The sequence below is a fragment of the Trachypithecus francoisi genome, unplaced genomic scaffold (assembly GCF_009764315.1).
Source record: "Trachypithecus francoisi isolate TF-2019V2 unplaced genomic scaffold, Tfra_2.0 Lachesis_group1, whole genome shotgun sequence".
Classification (NCBI taxonomy): Eukaryota; Metazoa; Chordata; class Mammalia; order Primates; family Cercopithecidae; genus Trachypithecus; species Trachypithecus francoisi.
Genome location: NW_022681454.1, coordinates 106,705,981 through 106,730,288, shown reverse-complemented (window position 1 = coordinate 106,730,288; position 24,308 = coordinate 106,705,981). Strand labels below are relative to the sequence as shown.

At 40.3% G+C, this 24,308-nt stretch overlaps 1 protein-coding gene, 1 long non-coding RNA gene and 1 pseudogene across 4 annotated transcripts in view; 1 reads left to right on the top strand and 2 right to left on the bottom strand.

Annotated features, from left to right (window-relative positions):
- The window catches only part of ELOVL6 (ELOVL fatty acid elongase 6), a 157,905-nt gene that overhangs the window by 58,097 nt on the left and 75,500 nt on the right, over positions 1-24,308 (top strand). The window lies entirely within an intron of this gene.
- Positions 10,352-15,426, bottom strand: LOC117085790. The gene is made up of 3 exons (XR_004438077.1): positions 15,243-15,426; positions 14,420-14,579; positions 10,352-10,719 (listed from the first exon to the last, which is right to left on the bottom strand). It is a non-coding gene; the product is annotated as an uncharacterized LOC117085790 (long non-coding RNA).
- On the bottom strand, positions 19,170-20,583 carry LOC117085787 (annotated as a pseudogene).

Genomic DNA, 24,308 nt, shown 5'->3' with positions numbered 1-24,308 from the left:
ACCCACCTAACTTTTTGTATTTAGTAGAGATGGGGTTTCACCATGTTGGCCAGAGTGGCCTAGAACTCCTGACCTCAGGTGATCCACCTCCCAAAGTGCTGGGATTACCGGCGTGAACCACCATGCCTGGCCTTTTTGGTGTGCACGTGTGTATATGTGTGTTTGCCCTGCTCTGTCACCTGAGCTGCAGTTTAGTGGCTCCATCACTGCTCACTGCAGCCTCGACCTCTCAGGCTCAAATGGTCCTCATACCTCAGCCTCTTGAGTAACTGGGAATACAGGCACACACCACCATACTCAATTGATTTTTGTATTTTTTTGTAGAGATGGGGTTTCACCATGTTGCCCAGGCATTTGGGGATTTTTGGTTAAGTTGTTTGAGTTCCTTGTAAATTCTGGATGTTAGTTCCCTGAAGGATGTATCATTTGCAAATATTTTCTCCCATTCCAAAGGCTGTCTGTTCACTCTGTTAATTATTTCTCTTGCTGTGCAGAAGCTTAGTTTAGTCCCATTTGTCTATATTTGTTTTTGTTGCCTGTGCTTTGAGATCTTAGTCAAGAATTCTTTGCCTAGACCAGTATCTAGAAGAAGAGTTTTCTCTAAGTTTTCTCCTAGTATTTTTATAGTTTTAGATCTTACTTTTTACTTTTAATTGCATTTATTTTTTGCTGAATTAATCCTGTGGCATAAGTTTTGATTTCTTCAGTTTCTTTTGGGGTATCTTTTTCTGTGTCCAGCCTCCTCTTCGGCTTTAGGAACAATTTGTTCCTTCTCAGTAAAGATCTCAGTGTGGCAGGGAGAGCTCCTGTATGAACTCTGGAAGTCTGGTGGCGCATCTTGGATGCTTTGTTCACCTGGATATGTTTAATGACCAGAGAATCTACACCCAAATCCTTAAGTTCAGCATTACTCTGCCTTTTTTTTTTTTTTCTTTTTTGAGACAGAGTCTCACTCTATTTCTCCGGCTGGAGTGCAGTGGCATGATCTCGGCTCACTGCAACCTCTACCTCCCAGGTTCAAGCAATTCTCCTGCCTCAGCGTCCTGAGTAGCTGAGATTACAGGTGCCCACGATGACACCCAGCTAAGTTTTGTATTTTTAGTAGAGAGGGGGTTTCGTCAGGTTGGCCAGGCTGATCTTGAATTCTTGACCTCAAGTGATCCACCCACCTCTGCATCCCAAAGTGCTGGGATTACAGGCATGAGCCACCATGCCTGGCCATTACTCTGCATTTTTAAGCATGTACAGTAAAAACTCAATAGTCTTTTTGGGCCACTGATTCTGTCTAGTTCCACTGTTTGGCCAGGGCACACCTAACAACTCTATCATTGTAATGTTTGAATTGTACATACTGTTTTTGTAAAGTGACGTCTTTCTCCCATTCCAGTAGGTGTAGCTTAAAAATAAAAAAGTGACATCTTTCAGATACTTTTTTTTTTTTTTTTGAGGTGGAGTCTGGCTCTGTCGCCCAGGCTGGAGTGCAGTGGCATGATCTCGGCTCGCTGCAAGCTCTGCCTCCTGGGTTCACGCCATTCTCCTGCCTCATCCTTGCGAGTAGCTGGGACTACAGGCACCTGCCACGATGCCCGGCTAATTTTTTTGGTATTTTTAGTAGAGACTGGGTTTCACCATGTTAGCCAGGATGGTCTCGATTTCCTGACCTCGTGATTCGCCCGCCTCGACCTCCCAAAGTGCTGGGATTACAGGCTTGAGCCACGGCGCCCGGCCGATCTTTCAGATACTTAATAGCTTTTTGTATATGCATATCTTTGATGGTCTGGGCAGTTTATGAAAGTGAACATGAAGATTTGAGCCTCTTGATTACCATGATTTTTTCTGGGTCAAGTCAGATCACCTTACGCTGCATAGGGGAAGAGGTTTTACTTCAGCTCTTAAATCCACTTTGAAGTAATTTTTGTTCATGGTGAGAGAGAGGAGTCCAGTTTCACAGTCTAATTTTACAACCACCATGTATAGAAGAGTATCCTTTCCTCAGTGTATGTTCTTGTTGACTCTGTCAAAGATCGGTTGGCTGTAAGTATGTGGCTTTCTGGGTTCTCTATTCTGTCTATTGATCAGAACAGCCCATTGTCTGTTTTTAACAGCAGTACCATGCTGTTTCGTTTACTATAACCCTGTAGTGTAATTTGCAGTAAGGAAATGCAGTGCTCCAGCTTTGTTCTTTTTGCTAGTATTGCTTTAGCTATTTGGGTTTTTTGGTTCCATATGAACTTTAGAATAGTTTTTTTTCCAATTTTGTGAAAAATGATGTTGATATTTTGATAGGGATTGTGTTGAAGCTATAGATTGCTTTGGGCAGTATGGTCATTTTGATGGTATTAATTACAGTCTTAGGAAGATTCTTTAACAGGAAAAGAGCAGCTACTTAAAAATGTTTTAACAAACCACGCAAGGAAATTTGATGTATTTGCCAAGCCTTTTGTTTGGCACTCTTTTCTTCATTATTTCTTAACATCACAATATTTCTAGGAGTGACATATTTTGGTATTGGTGGTTTTTGTTTTTAAACCATCTCTGACTAAGGAAGGAGTGAGGTATTGTCTCCACTTTACAGATGAGGAAAACAGGCAATCTTTCAAGGTCGTAGAGCTGGAAAGTGGTCCAGGTAGAATTCAAACCCACACCTGTTTTATTCTTCATGCCTCATTCTGTCTGTAGTAATATGTCTTTTACTGTTTCATCCTTGTACTGCTTTATCACCTAGTTGTGGATAAACAGTTCACCTCTTTGGTAGAACATCTGAAGCCGTTACTATGGGAAACTGTTTGGGAATGGCCTTTGTGATATAGCTTCCAGTTAATTTCCTGAGTAGGGGGCTGCTGGGCAGGATCCCTTCTGCCTGGATATCGTGTATGTTTGTGTTTCTTACCTTAGGGAGTGGGGGCTGGGGAAGAGTGGCTGGGAAATAGTGCACGCCCTGGCTCCAGGAGGCTGCCTAGGGTTTGTTTTCCTTCTTCATTCCTGCCAGCCCTGTTAGTTAGGGGCTGGGTTCTCTGTCCACCCTTACTGGTTCCAATCACCTTGCACAGCTTTCTCTCTCTCTCTCTCTGCCCTATACTTTTGTTTGCCTCTTCTGCTCCTCTGATCAGACCATCCCTTTCCACCTTAAGCCAACCTGAATCCCTCCTCCAGCTGGTCTGTGTGCTCTTATATTGCATCCTGCTGGATACCAGCCTTCTCAGACTCTGATGAGGATTTTAACACGCTTCTGTGAGCTTAAGCCAAAAAGGAGAGTACAAATCAGACCAGAAAAAGCGAGGTGATTGACCACAATAGGAGAGAAAGGTTTCAACAGTGGATGGATTCTGACAGCTAAAATTCAATCTTTTGAAGTGCTGGAATTTCCATCTTGACAACTTATTTCTTGGCAAACATCTCTCTTCACAGTGATTACAGCTGTTCCATTCAGAATTATTTCAGTTCTTCAAAGCAAGGAGAGTGTTTAAAGAGTTGCTTACAAATTGTATTTTTATTGGTGATGGTCACTCCTGTGTAGCACCCAAGGAGGAGACACTAACTGCATCCATTCTGGCTTATGATGTTGTCTATCAGATTTCTGCAGGTTAGGTACCAGTGTAAAGTTGGAAAGGGTAGTGCTGCAATTGACAACTGAGGTAGGACCTCAGGCATTGTACTCTGATGGGACTATCGGCTCACTAATGACTATTCACATTCTGTTAGGGAAAAAATTATTTATATAAAATGTTCATATTCATCATCAAAAAATGAAAAAAGGAGATAAGCAAATATGATTTAATGCCAGCATAGTATTACATTATGTGAATATACTGTAAGCACTGGGCCAAGTTTATTGATTTACAGTGGAAGATAGCCTTTCCAGGCTCTAAAATATTCATAGCTACTTCCTATGGCTCTCCATTTCTTGTAAAAGTACCAAGATAAGGATTCTTGATTGGAGTAGAATCCAAATGTAGGTAACTGCCCAGTGTTTTGGATTATTTCAGAGGTAATAGAAACGAACAGACTGAGTATCACTAGTATCTAGCTAGTGGGTCAAAGAGAATGCCCCTGTATGACAGACTTGGTATTTTTGCAATGAAATTACTATGTCAATTGTCTGGTTTATATTTTTCTCAAGACCCTTCTTCTTTTTTTTTTTCCTCAAGACCCTTGTTTTTTTTTTTTTTTTTGAGACGGAGTTTCGCTCTTGTTGCCCAGGCTGGAGTAGTGCAATGGTGTGATCTCGGCTCACCACAACCTCAGCCTCCCGGGTTCAAGCATTTCTCCTGCCTCGGCCTCCCGAGTAGCTGGGATTACAGGCATTGCCACCATGCCTGGCTAATTTTGTATTTTTAGTAGAGATGGGGTTTCTCCATGTTCGTCAGGCTGGTCTCGAACTCCAGACCTCAGGTGATCTGCCCACCTCGGCCTCCCAAAGTGCTGGGATTACAGGTGTGAGCCACTGCGCCCGGCCTGCCCCTCTTCTTATATTATTAAAGTAACTTACTTTATATTCCTTTTGCTACTGTTTTTGTGATGGAAAACTAACTTTCTAATGCAGTGTTGCTCAAGCTTTAATGTGCATCCAAATTGTTTGGGGAATCCTGTTAAGTGTAGATTTTTTTAAGGAGGTCTGTATGTAGAAACACAGATTCTTATTCTTAGATAATGCTGACTAATGGTGCTGGTTATCATCACCCTTTGAATATCTCATCATCCTAAGAAATATCTGATAAGAAATATAATAAGAAATATATTTCTTAGGATGAGTTATTTCTATACAAAACTAACATTTCTGAAAATCAGCAAGAAATCAGAGCATGAAATTTTCTGACCTTATCCTCAGATGCAGGAGTGCCATGGAAAAAAATTGAACTAATAAGTAATTGGATTATAAATATTATGCATCAAAAATCTCAAAGGATCCATTAAAAAATTTATGGTAAAGTTAAAAAAAAAAAGCAGTAGAGTCTAGTTTGTGTGAAAATCTCACTTCTATTTATTTGAGCTGACCTTGAGATATGCCATTACTAGCAATATCAAATGAGGTTTTGTTTTGCTTTTTAATGATGTGTCTTTGGCATATCCTGGAATCAGGAATTTGATGTTTCTCACACAATTTTCTAAGAAATTATAAGTCAACATGTATTATGTTCCAGCCCACAGTTCCTTCATGGTAGAGAGGTAGGCTATTTGCTTCTAATTGGCAGATTTAAGGATCTGTGGAACTTAGCAAAGAGCCATTTCTTTTGTGCCGAGGGACAGGGGAGGGGAATTGCATGGGGGATAATGAACAAGTCAACAATCGTTTTAGAAGATTTAGCGTTGGCATAATTAATAACTTCTTGAGAAGGTAAAACCACAATTTAAAGATGAGTTATATTAAAGGATTGGTATGTTGTAGGACTGATGATAACTAGAAAAAATGGCAGCATAGCCAACAAAACTCCCAGCTAAAGGATACTAAGTGATAAAAGAAGGAATTAACTAGAAGTTGAAGTCAGTAATTATGTTGTTTACCTATTAGTATGAGTGAAGAAATGGCATGATCTACCTGAAGGAGGAAGGACCCATTTGATTATCCAGAGAGCAAGAGTTCATTCTTACTATTGGAGACTTGAACTTCCTGGTTATTCCATTAAGTCATTCATTTAATTGTTTTGTCAAAAATTCCTTAGGCAAACTAAATGAGTAGACTGATGATATTAAATGGCAGTAATTCCACACAGTTAGACAGGGATAGATGAGATTGTCTGCAATGTTTATAAATTCCTTTTAGAAAGGGAGCAAGATTAACCCTGTTAATTCCTGTTAAATAGGTAAGGCAAATTTCCTTTAATCCTTGGACATTACTAAAAGTTAGTACGGGGTGGCCAGGTGTGGTGGCTTACTCCTGTAATCCCAGCACTTTGGGAGGCCGAGGCGGGCAGATCACGAGGTCAGGATTTGGAGACCATCCGGATGGCTAACACGGTTAAACCAAGTCTCTACTAAAAATACAAAAAAATTAGCCTGGCATGGTGGCAGGCACCTGTAGTCCCAGCTACTCGGGAGGCTGAGGCAGGAGAATGGCATGAACCCAGGAGGCGGAGCTTGCAGTGAGCCAAGATCGTGCCACTGCACTCCAGCCTGGGTGACAGAGCGAGACTCCATCTCAAAAAAAAAAAAAAAAAGTTAGTAAGGGGTGGCATGTCAAGGATGAAGTTCCTTGGACTGCAAAGATCCCAGAAACAAATGATGTTTGGTAGAGTAGAGCTGAAGGCGGAAGATGAGTGTGGCAGTCAGACATCAGACCACTAATATGTCTTGGTGAGTTTTCATGTTCCAGTTCTTGAGAGAAATGGGAATTTCAATCATGTGCTGCCAAATTGGCAGGACAGTTATTCTCGCAGTGAGAGGCACCAGTAGACTTTTACTAATTAATCTGCATGATAGAGGACTTTATTTTTTAATTTTTAAAAATTTTTAAAATTTTTATTATTTTTTTATTTTTGAGATGGAGTCTCACTCTTGTTGCCCTGGCTGGAGTGCAATGGTGTGATCTCAGCTCACTGGAACCTCCATCTTCTGAGTTCAAGCATGTCTCCTGCCTCAGCCTCCCAAGTAGTTGAGATTACAGGTGCCTGCCACCACATCCGGCTAATTTTTGTATTTTTAGTAGAGATGGGGTTTGAGACCATCTCTGGCCTCAAACTCCTGACCTCAGGTGATCCGCCTGCCTCAGCCCCACAAAGTGCTGGGATTACAGGCCTGAGCCACCACACCCGGCCAACAGAGGACTTTATTTAGAAACATAAATAAATGAAAAAATACATACTTTTTAAACCTGGAGTAAAAATTAGAAATTCAGTTAGTATTCTTAAAACATACACATGGAAATCAAAACCTTTTTGATTTTGAAGTCCAGTCCATGCTATTAAACACAGCCCTGGAAAATGGTAGGAAGTATATAACACAATAGTAAGGTGTGCTGCAAGGTGTAAGGAGTGCTGCAAGTTCCAGCACCACCACCTACAATTTATATACCATCCAATTCATGGAAGCACCAAGCCTGTTTTCAGATCTGTAAAACCTATATAATGTCTGGGTTGTTGTGTTTTTTACAATATGACAAAGGAAATGAAAACACCTTGAACAGTGATGCTTTTTACAAAAAATACAATAACAGATATGCAAGAAATTTGCAGATCTAACATTAGCAATTTAAACTATTTGGATCCAATAACGTATTGTTTTTCTCTGAAGATGAAATTCTCCAGGGTTGTGAGACACAGACCAGGAGTAAGCTACTTGCCGGGGAAGTGCATAACCAGCCATGTGGCACTATTTCTCAACCCACCGAGAAGTGCATTCTCCACTTGCTATAGCAGAAATAGTAACTCTAGGGATGTGGTAACTTTATTTGTAGAGAAAGTTAAAGAAAAAAAGTGAAAAAAAATTCTGAGGGCTCCTAATTGGGAAAAAAAAAAACAAAACAAAAGAAAGAAAAAACCATTATATTGGAATGCTAATAACAATTGGGGGAATTCAGTCAGGAAACAACCTTCTGAATATCACAAATTTTTTTTTCTTTCTTTTTTTTTGAGACAGGGTTTTACTCTGTTGCCCAGGCTGGATGGAGTGCAGTGGTGTGATCTCAGCTCGCTGCAGCCTCCACCTCCCCAGGCTTAGATGATTGTCCTACCTCAGCCTCCTGAATAGCTGGGATGGCAGGCATGAGACATCATGCCTGGCCAATTTTTGTATTTTTGGTAGAGACAGGTTTTCGCCATTTGCTCAGGCTGGGCTCAAACTATCCACCCACCTCAGCCTCCCAAAGTGCTAGCATTACACGTGTGAACCACTGTGCCTAGCCCCCCATTTTTTTTTCTGTTTCTTTAATTAATTGATTTAAGAGACTGGGTCTCCCTATGTTGCCAGGATAGATTTGAACTTCTGGGCCCAAGCAGTCCTTCCATCTTAGGCTCCCAAGTAAGCTGGGACTACAGGCATGCTCCATCATGCCTGACTTCTTTCTATTTCTATTAGATCCCTTTTGATTCTATTTCAGAATCAATTTTATGATATTTGAGTGAAAAAAGAAACCATCCCCCTCCCTCAAAGAGGAGGAAATTGGATAGGAACCAAAGTACTTTTAATCTTAACAGGTTTCCTTTCTGGCTGTCAGACTGCCAGCTCCACTGGCCTATGGAACACAAAGGGCACTGGCATTTGGTAAGAGCTGTAAAGAGACTCTAGTGCTACCGATAATAAGTGGATGGGCAGGGATGAGTGACAGTCATGGCTTATACGGCCCCTTCCCAGAGCCCCTACTGTTGCTGCTGCTGCTCCTATTTGAGCCACTAAGAAAAATGTGGGCAGTTTTTTTTGGCATGATGCTGGTTGGGAAGTGGGCAAAGGGAAGATGATCAGAAAAGCAGGAACAGCTTACAGGATTGTTGAGAAATGACACTACTCAAGCTGGGGCTAAACTATCTCTGTGGTAGTTGTTCCAATGCAAGTATCTTCTCTTACACCAGCTAAATTTTTTGTATTTTAAAATTTTGTCTACAATTCCCAGGGTACCAAAATACACACACACACACACACACACACACATATACACACATACATATATATACACACACACTAATACAATATTAATGCTGTAGGATCAAATACTTATGCATGATCTCAGTGATTCTCAAGGTTAGGATCACCCCTCCCCAATGGGTTTTTCTCCATCATCTGTAGTGCTGCCTCAGGTCTTCCGCCCTCCTGGTCCCTGGATCTTCTGATACACCCCCTTTCTGAGTGTGCGGTCCCAGGGAACTGCTGTTTCTGTTGCATTTTTCAGGTGCATTGTAGGTATCCTTCAGATGTATGGGGCCGAAGGTTAGAGTTACCTAGGCAGCTTTTATAATATACCAATGCTCCAGCTGGGCATGGTGGCTCACGCCTGTAATCCCCAGCACTTTGGGAGGCCAAGGCAGGTGAATCACCTGAAGTCGGGAGTTTGAGACCAGCCTGACCAACATGGAGAAACCATGTCTCTACTAAAAATACAAGAGTAGCTGGGCATGGTGGCTCATGCCTGTAATCCCAGCTACTCAGGAGGCTGAGGCAGGAGAATCACTTGAACCTGGGAGGCACAGGTTGTGAGGTTGTGGTGAGCCAAGATTGCACCATTGCACTACAGCCTGGGCAACAAGAGCGAAACTCCATCTCAAAAAAAAAAAAAAAAAAAAAAACACAAAAAACCAATTCAGTATTTGAATCAGAATGACTACCACAGAGATAGTTTAGCCCCAGCTTGAGTAGTGTCATTTCTCAACAATCCTGTAAGCTGCCGAGATTGAGAGGCCTCCCCAGCCACGTGGAACTGTAAGTCCAATGAACCTCTTTCTTTTGTAAATTGCCCAGTCTTGGGAATGTCTTTATCAGCAACATCAGCATCATGTCTTTATCAGCAACAGCAATACAGTAATAAAAGAATATGCACAATATTATTTAGATTTTGTTAAACTTTAGGTATTTCTTGAGGACCTTAATATTATATATAATAATATATATTCATTTAAAAAATGACCCTTGGTTGCCATTAACAAGTAGTCATTGAAGTCACTTGGTTAATAAGGACAAGCTTAATATCACTTAGACTTTGCAAAAACTTTGAGTATCTGTTGATAACTTTAAGAATTCATAAAAAGTATTATCTCTTGGTTACAATTGAGAAGTGCTTAGAATTGAAGTCAGAAAACCATTTTAAAAAATTAAAAAGAAGCATGGTGGCATGACACTTGTAGTCCCAGCTACTCAGGAGACTGAAGCAGTGAGCTGTGATTGCACCACTGCACTTCAGCCTGGGAGACAGAGCAAGACCCCATCTCAAAAAATAATAATAATAACAAAAATACAATTTAATTAAAAAGAACTAGGGCCTCAGAGTCAATATCCATTCTTTTTTAGCAGAGCAGGGGATAGAAACTGCCAGGGATCTGACACTGAGCACAAAAGCTTAGGAAGTAAGGAGCAGGAAGCAGCTGATCATTGCAGTTGCAGAAATAAACCCTGTCCATAGGCTTCCCCTAGCTTTATCATCTTGTGGAAAGAAAAGAAAAAGAAAAGAGACCCAGCCTTTTCACCTTCCTGTGAAACACAAAGTCAAGTTGAGGGCTTACATAGAAAAGTACTAGCCCTGCCTTTCTCCAAAGTGGCATGGGCAGTAAAGGACTGTAAAGCCAGCAGCAACCTGAGAAGCATGTGAGTCAGTCCCAGCTAAGGCAGCCAGGGATTAGGGAAGTCATAGATAATCACCACATGGTAGGAACAGTAGGGAATACCAAACAGACCAGTGACACAGCCATCCATCCCTGACGGTGCTTGATGACTAGCGTAAAGGGCAGGTTCTGTAAGGTGTCCTGCCAGGGAAGGGATTAGATAGGACAAGAGCCCTGTAAACACTAGAGATTACTAAATCGTTTACAACTGAGTGGGAAAATTTGAGATTCTTTGCTAGCAAGATCCGGTAATGGTAGTTATTTCAGTTATGTTAGAGGGTGGTACCTGTTGAAGGAGAGGTTGGCTGAAGTAGACTTGGGAAAGGGGAGGCAGGGGTAGGTTAAATTCCAGCAAAAAAAAAAAAAAAATTTGATAAACAAAGCTGACTTTTGCTTAAGAACTGCTAAGTCAAACCACTGTTGATGAGAAGAGTAGGTCAGCTGTATAGCAATTCTCTCCTTTGCTTCCAAACTCCGTCTAAAAAAAGACAAAATGGAGATATGTATTAGAGAAAAGGTCCAGGTCTAGCAGAGCAAGAGGAATGTTTTGTGTGTGCATTGTTATTCTCTAAAATTAGATATGTAAGCAAAACGAAAAGATCTTTAACAGGGAAAACTATGATAGAAATAAACTTAAATAAGAGAAGGAAAGTTACTGAGGTCACTGTGATTATCTACATGTGTCTCTTTATCTCTGAAAAGTAAAATATTGACAAACTGGAGCCCCAAGGGGATGGAAATGTATCCAATTCTCACTCAAATAAAAATAGATTGGGCTCAGTTCCAGAGAACATTCTTGGATTTGATGTTTTTAGCTTCCTAAGTTTAAACAGCTGAAATTTCTTCTTATCAGGCTTTCATAGAAGAAAAATGTTTTCTTCATTTTATTTTCTTAATTAAGAAAAAATATACCCACAAACATGCTAATCCCCCATAATATCACTTTTTTCTTAAAATTAAAAAGAAATGAAAGTTGCCCTAATCTTCAACCCCACAAGATAATAACTTTTAATATCCCTTTAAAACTTTTTTCTATACTAGAGACACATACCTATATCCACTGAGGTATCTATATCAATACCTAAAATTACACATCATGATTTTACTTCATGCAGATCTTCACTGGAAAGATAGAATACTGTGTCCTTGGCTTAGGTACTATGGGTGTAATGATATTTTTATATGTCTAATCTGTAATCGTTTTTGGAGTACAACACAGTTATTCAGGTTGTGGCTGATGGAAACCATAGGAGTCTGGGGACACACTTAAGAGCTGTGTGAGACTCACCCCTGCCCCCCCAGCCCACATCCACATGTCTTACCACACAAAAAGTGACCATTGCTCAGCTCCTCATACACACCAAACTCTAGCATTCAGGCTTTCCAGTATGTACTTTCTTTTCCTCGGAATGTTCTTCCTTCTGCTCTTCTCAAAGATGGCTATTTCTCATTTTTTTGTGATCTCAATTTATTCCCATATCTTTAGGGAGACATTCTCATTCTCCATCCAAAAGACCTCCCCTCCATCTGCTAACACCGTCTCTTTGACACTCTAATTTCCTTCAAAACACATCATAGCGCGTTACTATTATTTGTTGATTGGTGTGTATCTCTCTGATTTTCAATGAAACAAGCTCTGTGAGGCTCATTTGTACCCATCTTGTTCAGTACTGTGTATCTAGCACCTAGCAGAGGGTCTGGCAGATAAGAAATACCCAATAGGATTTGTGGAATTAATGAGGTATATACAACTTTATTAGCACCAATCCACAGACATATATTACTAGCTTGCTTTACAACCACAGGGCCATGAAGAAAGAAGGTTGCTATTTGAGTGGTGTTTATTAGACGTATTTACAAGTTAAAAGTTAAAAGTGAATCCTTAGTGAAGTAGTTAAATCAGTAATAAATTATAGAGCATGTTGTATTAGGTCACAGACCTTTAGAAACCTAAGCAGTAACATGGAAGAACTGCTCTATGCATTTCTATAATGACTGTAGCAGAAGCTGTGGGTGGAAGAAAGAATTGGACTCACTTTGAACCCAGAGTTCCTCTTTATTAGCCAGTTATAAGCAAGTCCTTTTTTGAGCCCCAATATTCTTGTCCATAAAAGGCAGTTAAGTTTGTCTGAAGGATGATGTAGGTGTGACATGACATACACTTAAGCCCTACCCTAATCATGTAAATGAATGTGCACAGTCCTGTTGTTTTGAAATTAAAGTGGGAGCCCATGAAGCTAGATGGGTGGGAGTTCTGTAGCCAATCATGTTATTTCCAGAAGTTTGTTATGGCCTCAGAGTGTGTTGTCGAGGAATTTATGTAATGTTAATGACTTGTAAAGAGCCATCCACATTTATGGTCCTATCATTACTATTATTGTTACATGCTTGAAAAAAAATCCACATTCTATTAATAAGAGAAATCTGATAAGACTGAGCATTAGCTTTTTACCTTTTTAATTTAGATAGATTTAGTGGAAACATAAACTTAACTGACTGGATAATAAGATCTACAGTAAAGTCAAAATAGCTTATCAAATCTTGGATGAGGCTAATCTTAAAAACGGGCTGCTGAAAATGGCTCTTCACCAGGCAGTAGAAAGTGCGTTTGTCCCATTTCTGATTGACTTTGACCTCTGCTTTCCAACTTTGCCCCAAAGAAAGTTAGTCACGACTTTGCCACAAAGAAAGTTAGTCACGATGATGAACTTCTTAGGCGGAAGCAGCCATAAAGTGGAAGATCACTAAAGGCAACCAGCTAGTTACTTAGGTTTCTACTCAGCCAGGCTAGATTTAATCCAGGCTCAGAGTCAGAGAATCACGCAATTCTAATGCTGGAAGGAACTAACATTTCCTTTTTTAACTACAAAGTCTAATTTAAAGCTTTCTAAGTTTCTAATTTAAAGTTTTCCAGTTTTCTAAGGAAACCAAAGAAATTAGTTTTATTATATTTCTTGACCTATTCGATATCAGATTATAAAATTTCTGAAGGTACCATTTTTCCTGCCAAGCCTTGATATATGTTTGGTAGTATTACCATGGCACCGTTGGCCTTATAACCAACAAAAAAGAAAGAGAGTAATTCTGTGTTTATATGAGTGTCACAGCTCTTTAACAGACAATCCCAGAAGACATCTAGACATTCCTGTGATAAAATTTTCTATTTGGGCCTCTATTTCTCTACTTCCACCTTTCTCACTCTTCCCCTACTTCTGAGTCTAAATAGGATACAAGTGGACATAGTATGGTTATTGATTAAATGCTAATTTTGTTAGTTTTGCCTGAAACTGCCGCTTTACAAATTAACATTTGAGGACTGGAAACACAAAGGTGATAGGAAATTCAGAAAACCATGGCTCACCTTGTACCAGTTATTTAGAATGTAAAATAATGTTCACTGTGGTCATTGGGTGCACCTGGTATAATTAGGGGCAGCTGGCAGATGCTACAAACTATTTATTCTGAGTAAATAAAGAAAATATTCATAAGCCAATGGGAAGACTACATCTCAAGTCATTAGTTTGTAAGGAAGTGCTGATTGCTCCTAATTTAGGTGATTACATCTGTCAGTCAAGTGAATATGTAATCAATCCTAGCTTTGGTAAGAGGAGGACATATTTTCTTTATTACTACTTACACATTTCAAGTTTTAAACAAGGTGTTCAACATAGAATGAACATTATAGACAAACCCATAGTTGTAGGAATTCTACTCAGAAGAACTACCACCAGCACAGCTTTTAAACACTTTATAATTGAGCTTAAATCTGAAGCTTGAAGTATTACATTTATGTGCCTATTCCTAATGCTGGGTGTTTTCCAACTCAAGGGAAAACATTTGAGTCACACATGATACGTCAAAAAGCAAAATGGGAATTTGAGAATGCTTGTCTAGAAAACTGAAACCAAAATAACACTAGAAATTTCAAATATCTAGAATCCTAACAAATGCAGCTCAGTTGATGAACATGCAGTCTTTGTAATCAATGCTTTAAGAAGCCCACCGTAAAATATCTTCAATATTAAACCAGACTTAATTATTAACATCCTAATCACATATCCAAGTTAAGAAAAAAAATTCATTTTTCTACTAGAATCACACAGGTTCAACATCCAATGAATCTAAGGAAGTTCTTGAGATGTTAAGGAAGGTAGAGATCAGTTCTTTCCAAGCCTTACATTAAACTGTGGTCAGTCTTCTCTCTTTCAGAATTTTTTATTTTGACCCTTTGTTCATCTTGAAGAATCTTCTCTGAACACCAAGTTGTCTGTGGTGCCTGGCACTGGATCAGACCATTGCTGTCAATAGGAGGATTACTTCATTATTCCTCTAGGCAGCCTTGATTGTGATCAGTTACCAGAAGAGGAGACAGGAGAAGGAAAAGAGAGACAATGATTGTTTGTAGTTCGTCTGCTGATTGGCTTCTTCCCCACTAAGGACTTTACCTGTCCCTTGAACTTACCTATTTAAACAATTTTAGTGTCTGCCTTTTCTCCTTAGGCTACTAACCCTGATACCCTGTAAGTGTTCCTATGAAGCTTCATTTCCATTGTTTCTGACCTCTTCTCATATTTGCCAACTAAATTATAATTTTTGCCTTCTAAGTTGGCTTTGAAGTCATACAGAAGCCAGTTTGAACCGAGAACTCCATTTCTTACAAGTTATGCGAACTTGGGCAAGTTATTTAACGCAGTATGTGCTGCATTTCTTTATCTGCAAGTGGGGGATGGTACACACACCTAGTGAAGTTGGTGTGAAGAGTAAAGGAGAAATCAGCATCAAGTTCTTAGTGCAGTTTCTGAAAAGTCTCAAGAAACACTGGACTCTGATTCAAGCTTAATAAATCACATTCATTAGGTACTTTCAGATTATTTTAAATGACTTGTTAGCCTTAAGGTGATTCTCTTATCGTCAACCAGTTATATATCCACATAATAAAGGAATATCCTGGGTTCTATTTCATAGGTCTGTTAGTGATATACATAAAAGGAAAGTACTCACATTTTAGCCTGGAATATAAGGCCCTTCACAGTTCCTCTTCCACCTTATGTCCCACATCATCACTTTTTTTCCTAGAGACAGGGCCTTGCTCTGGCACCCAGGCTGGAGTGCAGTGGTATGATCACAACTCACTGCAGCCTTGAACTCCCAGGCTCAATCTTCCCACCTCAGCCTCCTGAGTAGTTGAGACTATAAGCCTGCATAACCAGCCCAGCTAATTTTAAAATTTTTTGTAGAGATGAGGCCTTGCTATGTTGTCCAGACTGGTCTCAAATTCCTGGCCTCAAGTGATCCTCCTACCTCAACTCCCAAAGTGCTGGGATTACAGGCATGAGCTACCACACCCAGCTCACATCATCCCTTTTAAACACTGTAAACACATCTGCCAAATATCTTCATTCTCTGGACAAACATTCTCTAACCTTTATTTCATGTTGTTCCTTCATTCGGTAATGTTTTATTTCCCAATCTCCACTCTTCTCTATCCTGCCACAATACATGTCCCCCCAGAGGCCTTGTGTTCTTACAGCCTGAAATGATCCCACTATCAGCTGACTTAGCATAATTTTAAAAAGTCATTTTCTCATGACTGATCACATTCTTCCATGTGTCATAGTGACTCCTGAGGGTAGGAAGTGTTTTAATACTTCTATCCCTCCCAACCCGTGCTTAAAATGGTGCCTGGCAACTTGTAGGGTTCAGTGATGGAGTATTGAAGGAAGGACCATTTCTTGGGGATCAGAAACAGATATCAATTATGCAGTCCAATATGTTCTCTCATCATTTCAAGCATTTATGTTCATATATTCCTACTCCACTAATAGAGGTCTTCCCTGAGCACCACACCTAATGAAACCTTGTCATTCCTGAGCCATTTGCTTTTATTTTTGTATACAACACTATAACATTGTAATAGATCCTCAGAGTTATTTGTTAATTTCTGTCTCCTGCTAGAATGTAGGCTTCATGAGCACGAGTTCACCTTTTTAATGACAGTAAGCCTTAGCAAGAACTCTGAGTATTTGTTGAGCAAATGAATGGATACCTGAAATCATCACAGGATCTACTGCGTTAAAGTGTTATGGATATTATTATTCTACTTTTCTAAATGTATGTAAACAGACTTTCTAGTAATTGTCATTTTGGATGTTTAGATATTATATTTTTAGAGAAGTTTTAAGTAATAGACATTTAATCAGTGCCTGCCTAAGAAACTATGAGGTGAGTTGTTTCTATAAATGGTAGTCAGATCACTCTAGTTTAATTTGGTGAATTTAACTTTTTCTTTCATATCTTAATTCTTTGGACACACAAAGAGATTATATTGGTAAATAATGACTTCCCTTTAGCCTAGGATTTTGCTCTTCAAACAGATTTGGGACTTAAATGAAGGGTTAAGCAGGATGAGAAGGTCCATGCCTTTTCTTCCCTTTTTCCCTGTCCTCTCAGGCTCCCTTGACACCTGTGACACCCCTGCCCCTTCAAGCCTCATCTTCCCAAAGCCTGTCACCTTACCTCTTCTCATTTGCCCAAGTGCAATGTCAGTGTTAAGTAAGCCATAGTTCACAGCTTTTATTAATACATAGTGTAACATTTGTAAGGAAATGCAACAGGCTTTCGCTATGCTTTCACAGTAGGATGAGTCTGTCCTTGAGGTTTGAGGTTTATTTGCCTAACACCTGGCATGCAGGAACTTCAATAAATATTTGTTGGAGAAATGAATGATCCATTCACAGACTCATTAGGCCCTGATTGTGTCTGTGGGTCACAACAGAACACTCTTCTTATCAGATCTTATCTGACTTGATTTGCTCTGTGACACTTAACTACCTCTCTTTTCTCTAACCCTGTCCCATGACACTCCTTAGTTTTCTTCTTTCCTCTTGACTGTGTCTTCTTAATCTTCTTTGCTTCTCTTCCACCTTCTCTGTAAGTGGTGATGCTCCCTGCCCTTCCCATTAGGTTCTATATTGACCTTCAGATATTCCCCTTGGGTGACCTCATTCATGTCCATGACTTCAACCACCACCACCCAGATATGGAGGACTTCCAAATAGATATCCTTAGCCCTGATATTTCTATGTCCCACACCCTGTAGATTTCTTTCCATCTCTGGGAATAAGTCCTATATTGCTATTAACTATCTCTACTAGTAAACACTAAAATGCCATTTTTTTTTTTTTAAAGACAGTCTTGCTCTACTGCCTAGGCTAGAGTGCAGTGGTTTGATTCCAGCTCACTGCAACCTCCACATCCTGAGTTCAAGTGATCTTCCTGCCTCAGCCTCCCAAGTAGCTGGGATTAAGCCACACATGACCATGCTCGGCTAATTTTTTTGTATTTTTTGAATTTTTGTATTTTGGGGGATTTCACCACGTTGGCCAGACTGGACTTGAACTCCTGACCTCAAGTGATCCATCTACGTCAGCCTCCCAAAGTGCAGCCTCCCAAAGTGCTGGGTTTACAGGCATGAGCCAATGCACTTAGCCTCTAAAATGCCGTTTCTGACTCCCCATCAAACTAACACTGACCACCCACAAATCATCCCTAACCTCTCCTTTGCCTCTCTCCCCATATTAAATCAGCTGTCAAGACCCCTCTGTTATATCTCTTCTGTTGATTTCAATAAATATATAGAATAATTACTGTATGTTGGGTTACCATCTTTCAGAGTCATCCATCTCTCTGTCTCTTCTACCTTAAGTATCTTCTCTTGAGGAAAACTGCAATTACCTGGCCTCTGTCTCTGTCAGGTTACTCACACCCCTCCCATCTGCCCTTCACATTGCCACTGCCAAGTGGGCTTTCTACAAATTTAATCTCAGCATGCTCCTTCTCCCTTACTTAAAACATTTCATGGCTTCCTGTATTTTCAGGATGAAGTTCAAACTAGCCCCATTCGAGCATAAAAGTCATTCAAGATACAACCTTATCTTAATTCTCCACCCTCACTTCTGACTCCTATAGCCCAGGTGTCCAAGTCCTTCAAACTGCACCCCACCCCACTGAATGGTTGTGCCCAGCTTTCCTCCTGCAGAAGCACCTCTTCACCCATTCTTCTCTGGCCATTCTGTCATGCCTTAAAAACTGGCCATTTCAGCAAGAGAACTTCTGTCCTTCTATTTTTTTCCCCTATCCTCTTCATACCACTCTGAATATTTAGAGTGCATAACAGATTTTTGTCTACTTGTCTATCTCACTAGACAATGCGCAATTTGAGGTATGTGTCACCAGCATCTAGAACTGTCTAGACCAGTGTTTCTTAAAGTGGGGTCCCCAGGTCCTCCTGGTGATGACAGGATCATTTGGTTTTTGTTAATATTCATACTTGGGCCCTCATCACCCCCACAGGACCTAGAGGATAGGAGTTTTTGTTTTTTTTCTTTAGTTTAAAAAAATTTTTTTTTTTTTTTAGTTTCTCCACTTTGCAAGAGAAATTTTTTAAACTAAGTGACATTTATGAATATTATAGATATTGAGTAAATGTTTTTGAATAAACAAGTAAACCAGCTGGAGCCCTCATTCATGTTTTTTTTTTTTTTTTTTAAGGAAAAATGGTTGTTTCATTCATTAGTACTTAAACCAGCCTAAGTAGTAATGCAGCAAACACAAGACCTCTTTCCACAAATATTAGCATAATCAACAAAATAGGGGCCATAGTAAAACAGAGCCAAAAAGGGCTGAGGAAATCAATGAAGTATGTTACAGCTTAACCCTTCACCCTTCGCCTCAATAGCATTTTTATTTTATTTTATTTTGACGTGAAGTCTGGCTCGGTCATCCAGGCTGGATTGCTGTGGCACCATCTGGGCTCAGCCTCCCGAGTAGCTGGGATTACAGGCGCCTGCCACCACGCCCGGCTAATGTTTGTATTTTAGTAGAGACAGGGTTTCACCATGTTGGCCAGACTGGTCTCGAACTCCTAACCTGAGGTGATCTGCCTCCCTTGGCCTCCCAAAGTGCTGGGATTACCGGCATGAGCCACCGCGCCTGGCTTCAGTAGAGTTTTTTAAAAAATAAGCAAAGCCTCCCAATCCCAAACAATAGGAATATATTTTCATCACACCAATTTGTACTTTTATTTCTTATTCTTTTTTTCTTATTCTTGAGGTTAGATTCTAAACCCTAAAGATACCTAAACTAGTATTAGATCTAGTTATCTATAGCCAGAGACAGCTAGTATCAAGTTGTCTTTAGCAGCCAAGGTTATTAAAATGCCTTTTCTCCAGGAAGATCCAATAGGAAAAAAAAAAAAAGAAAGAAAGAAACCAACCTCTCTGATTAGGCTCCAACCATACTCCACCCTCCATTAAATTGACTGGATAGGCATAATGGAAACTGGAACACGTGGTTTCCAAATAAGAAAAATCCTATCAGGGAGGGGAGGAGGGGAGAGGAAGGTTCAGCCAGTGCCCAGACTGAAATTGAGTAATTTCAATTTCACTCATCTTCACGTATCTTCAGGTTGCATGTTCGTGGAGTAGTTTAGGAATAAATCCATGGTTTGTGGACTACTACAATACCTAGTTGTCTACTGTATTATTACATTAAGGCCTTCCCCAGCAGCTTCCAAGGCAGCCTCCAAGTCACTGGCAGGAGAATTTGGGTGGAACTGCAAGCAGGACTGCAGAGATTCCTCTCCACAGTTACAGAAGGGACTATTCTAGGCTTGATTGTTCCAGGACTGGGTGCACCAGGTCTGAGCATTCCAGAAGTGTTTGCTCCAGGACTGGAAGTTCTGGGTCTGGTTGCTCCACATTGGAAGGTTTCCATTTGAGTTTACCAGGCATCCCTGGTGGCAGGAAGAGTAGAGGCTGGGGTAGGTAGGTACTGAGGCCTTCTGAGTCACACTCTTGCTATTCTTTGGCCAGTTGTTTTTCTGCCACGTCTTAGATTTCATTCTCTGGTTCTGGAAGCAGGTCTTCACCTGTTTGTAGCTAAGGTTCAGGATGTTGGAAAGTTCTTGCATCTGCTGAAGGCTGAGGTATTTCTGTCTCTGAAATCTATCATTGAGTACACACAGCTGGGCGGAAGAGAACACAGTTCTGGTCTTCTGTTTCTTGACCAGAACTTTGTCTTCCTTTTTTGTGGCACTATTCTCTGCAGAAGTGGATTGTTTGCCTTTGGGATTGGTGGAAGAATCAGGGCTGTCCTGAATAAGCAGATCCATGGAGGAAGAAAGAGGAGAGACAGTCTCTGTGTGAGGCATCTCAGCAGAAGACATTTGCAAGGATAGATGGTTTTCTTCAGACCCACAAACCACAGGTGTAGGTGACCAGTCTTTACAGTCGGATGCTTCGGAGCAAGGCACGCTTTATGGACAAGCTGTATTCACACTCATGTCATTATTGGAGAAGAGTAGGAAAAATCTAAGAGGTGGACTGGAAAAAAGGCTAAGATGGCTTTAAGACTTTTTTCTGGAAGATCTTAGAGAAATATGACCTCTAGGAGCGAAAGTATCAAGAAGTTGGGATGAAGTGAGTCGCCTTCACAATAACAGGAGGCAACCAGCTCAGTCCAGCAAAAATCCATTCATGTTTTTAAGTTCACATATACTGTATTAACTTGGATTTTTTACTGTTAATTCTAAAAATACTCCTGTTTATAGAAGAGGCTGTTTAGTTTTCTAGAGAAAAGTCTGCCTATTTGTCTTAATGTGAACTTGAGGATTTGGAGATTCTGTGGCCAATTTTGATCAATATAAACAGATAATTTGAATAGTTCAGATTAAAAAAATAATCCACACAACTCTGGATTTCAGCATCCCAAACTCTTCTAGCCCTTCTGGTGACTCCTGAAAGGTGTCCCGCCTGTCTGTAACTCAGTTTCCCTCGGTGTAAATATCATACTGCGAAGCAACAGGGATTGGAACATCAACGCAACAGATATTTCCTAAGTACTTCATTATTTTCAGTTCAATGTCCAAGGTGCAGACCTTACATATAGTACAGCCATTGATAATTTAGGAAGCTTCCTTAACTATAAAAAATTCTCTTATATTCAAATAAACTAGTGCAGCCACAGCTTTTATATAGGAGTGGGAGTTAGAGTGAATATCTAATGATCTTTATATGTGTTAAACTTCCATAATGTTTCCTTGAAAAAAATGTGTACTTACCTATATTTATATGCATTTAAATGCTTAAATACAGACCCATGAACAGATATAAATTTGCTGTCTTTGATATCCTAAAATGACTGATGGTCATGTGCATAAAAGCTAGTCTGAGAACCCTGGAGCCTGCTAGACAGGTTGAGCTTCTGAGTAAGCACTGCAGCTATTGCAGTGCTCAGCCCACATGATATGTTTTGCTTAAAGGGAACTATCCAATACCCGGCCGGATGGATGATGGTGAACACTTTGGTTTAATACTGCTTATTACTATGTCACTTTAATCTGCCTAAAATTGTTCACAGAACATTGTCCTTATATTTTTCTGGGAATTTACTTTTCCTTGGGCTACTGTGTTGGTTCTGCTTTAGCATCCTTGGTTCAGTCATTTTTAATACTTGGTCATTCAAGCTTATTAAATGAGAAGAATTACGGCCAAAATGCCCAGGAAGTATAGGATGGCCTTTTGGTTTTGTTTCCCTGCTATCTTATGGTACTGACAGAGCTCCCACTAGATCAGGCAGCTCAATAGAGGAGGGAGGCTCTACAAATGTCACTTTAAATATATTTACATTTTAGAGGAATTGGCTTGCTAGTTCTAGTCCATGTTAATAAATCACCACAGAATCCCACATACTGTTGTTAGTAGCAACAGAACTTGGTGCCTTACATTCAGAGAAGTTTTAATTGAAATTTAGGGTATTAAAATTGTGTTGGGTGGCCAGGTGCAGTACGCCTGTAATCCCAGCACTTTGGGAGGCCGAGGTGGACAGATCACAAGGTCAAGAGATTGAGACCATCCTGGTCAACATGGTGAAACCCCATCTCTACTAAAAATACAAAAATTAGCTGGGCGTGGTGGCTCATGCCTGTAGACCCAGCTACTCAGGAGGCTGAGGCAGAATTGCTTGAACCCGGGAGGCAAAGGTTGCAGTGAGCTGAGATCCACCACTGCACTCCAGCCTGGTGACAGAGCAAAACTCCATCTCACCAAAAAAAAAAAAAAAAAGGCCGGGCGCGGTGGCTCAAGCCTGTAATCCCAGCACTTTGGGAGGCCGAGACGGGCGGATCACGAGGTCAGGAGATCGAGACCATCCTGGCTAACACAGTGAAACCCCGTCTCTACTAAAAATACAAAAACTAGCCGGGCGAGGTGGCGGGCGCCTGTAGTCCCAGCTACTCGGGAGGCTGAGGCAGGAGAATGGAGAATGGCGTAAACCCGGGAGGCGGAGCTTGCAGTGAGCTGAGATCCGGCCACTGCACTCCAGTCCGGGCGACAGAGCGAGACTCCGCCTCAAAAAAAAAAAAAGGTTGTGTTGGGCTGGAAATAATGAAAAACTCAACAAATAGAATCTTAATCATGTATGGGAATTGCCTTGTTTCACTCAACAGAAGTCTAGAGTACACAATCTAGAGCTGACAAGGCAGCTAGATGATGCTATCAGGAAACTAAGCTGATTTCATCTTTTACTTCCTTCTTTCTTTTTCATGCGTGCTACCCCATGGCTATAAGATGGTTGCTGCCAGGCATCAGGTTTGTGACTAGGCAGAAAAGAGAAGAGCAAAGAAATAAAACTCCAAAGGGACATGCAGACAAGGCTATATGTTTTAAAAACCTTTCCCAGAAGCCCCACGTGGCCACTCCTATTTTCATAATCATTGCCATAGCTTCATCTCAGACTAATCTCTGAAAAGGAGCAAGGCAAATGGGTATCATGGATGGGCATTCAGTCATATTGCCATACTTAGCCTCACAAATGATCCAGTCCAGTGAAGCTAGGGTTCCAATCAAAGAACATCTTGTGGGGTGTATCACTTATTATAACATCTGTCCTGGTGATAAGGCATCTCTTGAGAGACTCAAGGACTTTTTAGGTGACAGATGACACTAGGGAACACCCTGTTTCTCAGCTGATAAGAAGAGAAAGCAATCCAGTATAGATGTGCATCACTTGAGAAATATATAAAATAACAGAAATATATAAAATAACAATTATTTGATTCTTAAAAATAATTAATTTTTCTTAAATAGGAAAGCTCCCCAAATGTTTTCAAAATACAATTTAGTTTTTTGAAAAAAAGATTTATACATAATTTTTCTGGACTAAATCTGCTACGTAAAGCAAGATAAGCCTGTCCTTTTGAAAAGTTTATTTTGCCTTTGAGTACCGACTATGTAGCTTGGTGCAAAAGTAATGGCAAAACCACAATAACTTGTGCACCCACCTAAAATCTTAGTCGCTCAGTTACATACTTATCTATCCTTATCAGTCCAGCCTTTCTTGTATCTTCCAAAACATGTTCCAAGTGAGCTGAGAACTTTCCTTTACAAGTCCTGTCTTGTTGGTTGGAAACATGGATGACTGTTTTCTCAGTCTTGAAACTGACATTGTTGCATGTTGGTAGTTGACATGGTGGGAGGAGCATAATTTTGTATCTAAGAACATGATAAGCACCAAAACAAATGAGGAAATATTAGACCTTGCTGTTGCCCCTATGCTCACAGATAAGTGTCTGAGTGAAATTGTTTGCAGAAGGCACCCGATGAACTTCATACACCCATATGTGTAAAACATTTAACCAGTTGCTCTGAAATGACGCTCCAGTTGGGAGGGTACAGATGCAGGAACTTCCTGTAACCACACTGTCCATGACGCCTGCCTTATCCTCACCTCCAATTCCTGCTGTTATCTAAAACCTGTGCCATTCCCACCAGACTTACTCAAGTTCCAGCTTTCATTTCATCAGTGAGTGATCTTTATATATCACAAATCCAAGCACATGACTTCATTCATTTAAAACCTTCAGTGGCTACCCATTACTCTTAAGATGAAAAAGAAACGTCTTAACATGGCCTATAAGAGTCCTCATGATCTTGCTTCCACTTAACTTCTTGCGCCTTCATCTCAACACTCTCCCACTTTGTAATTGAAGGTCAAGTACTCTAAATTTCT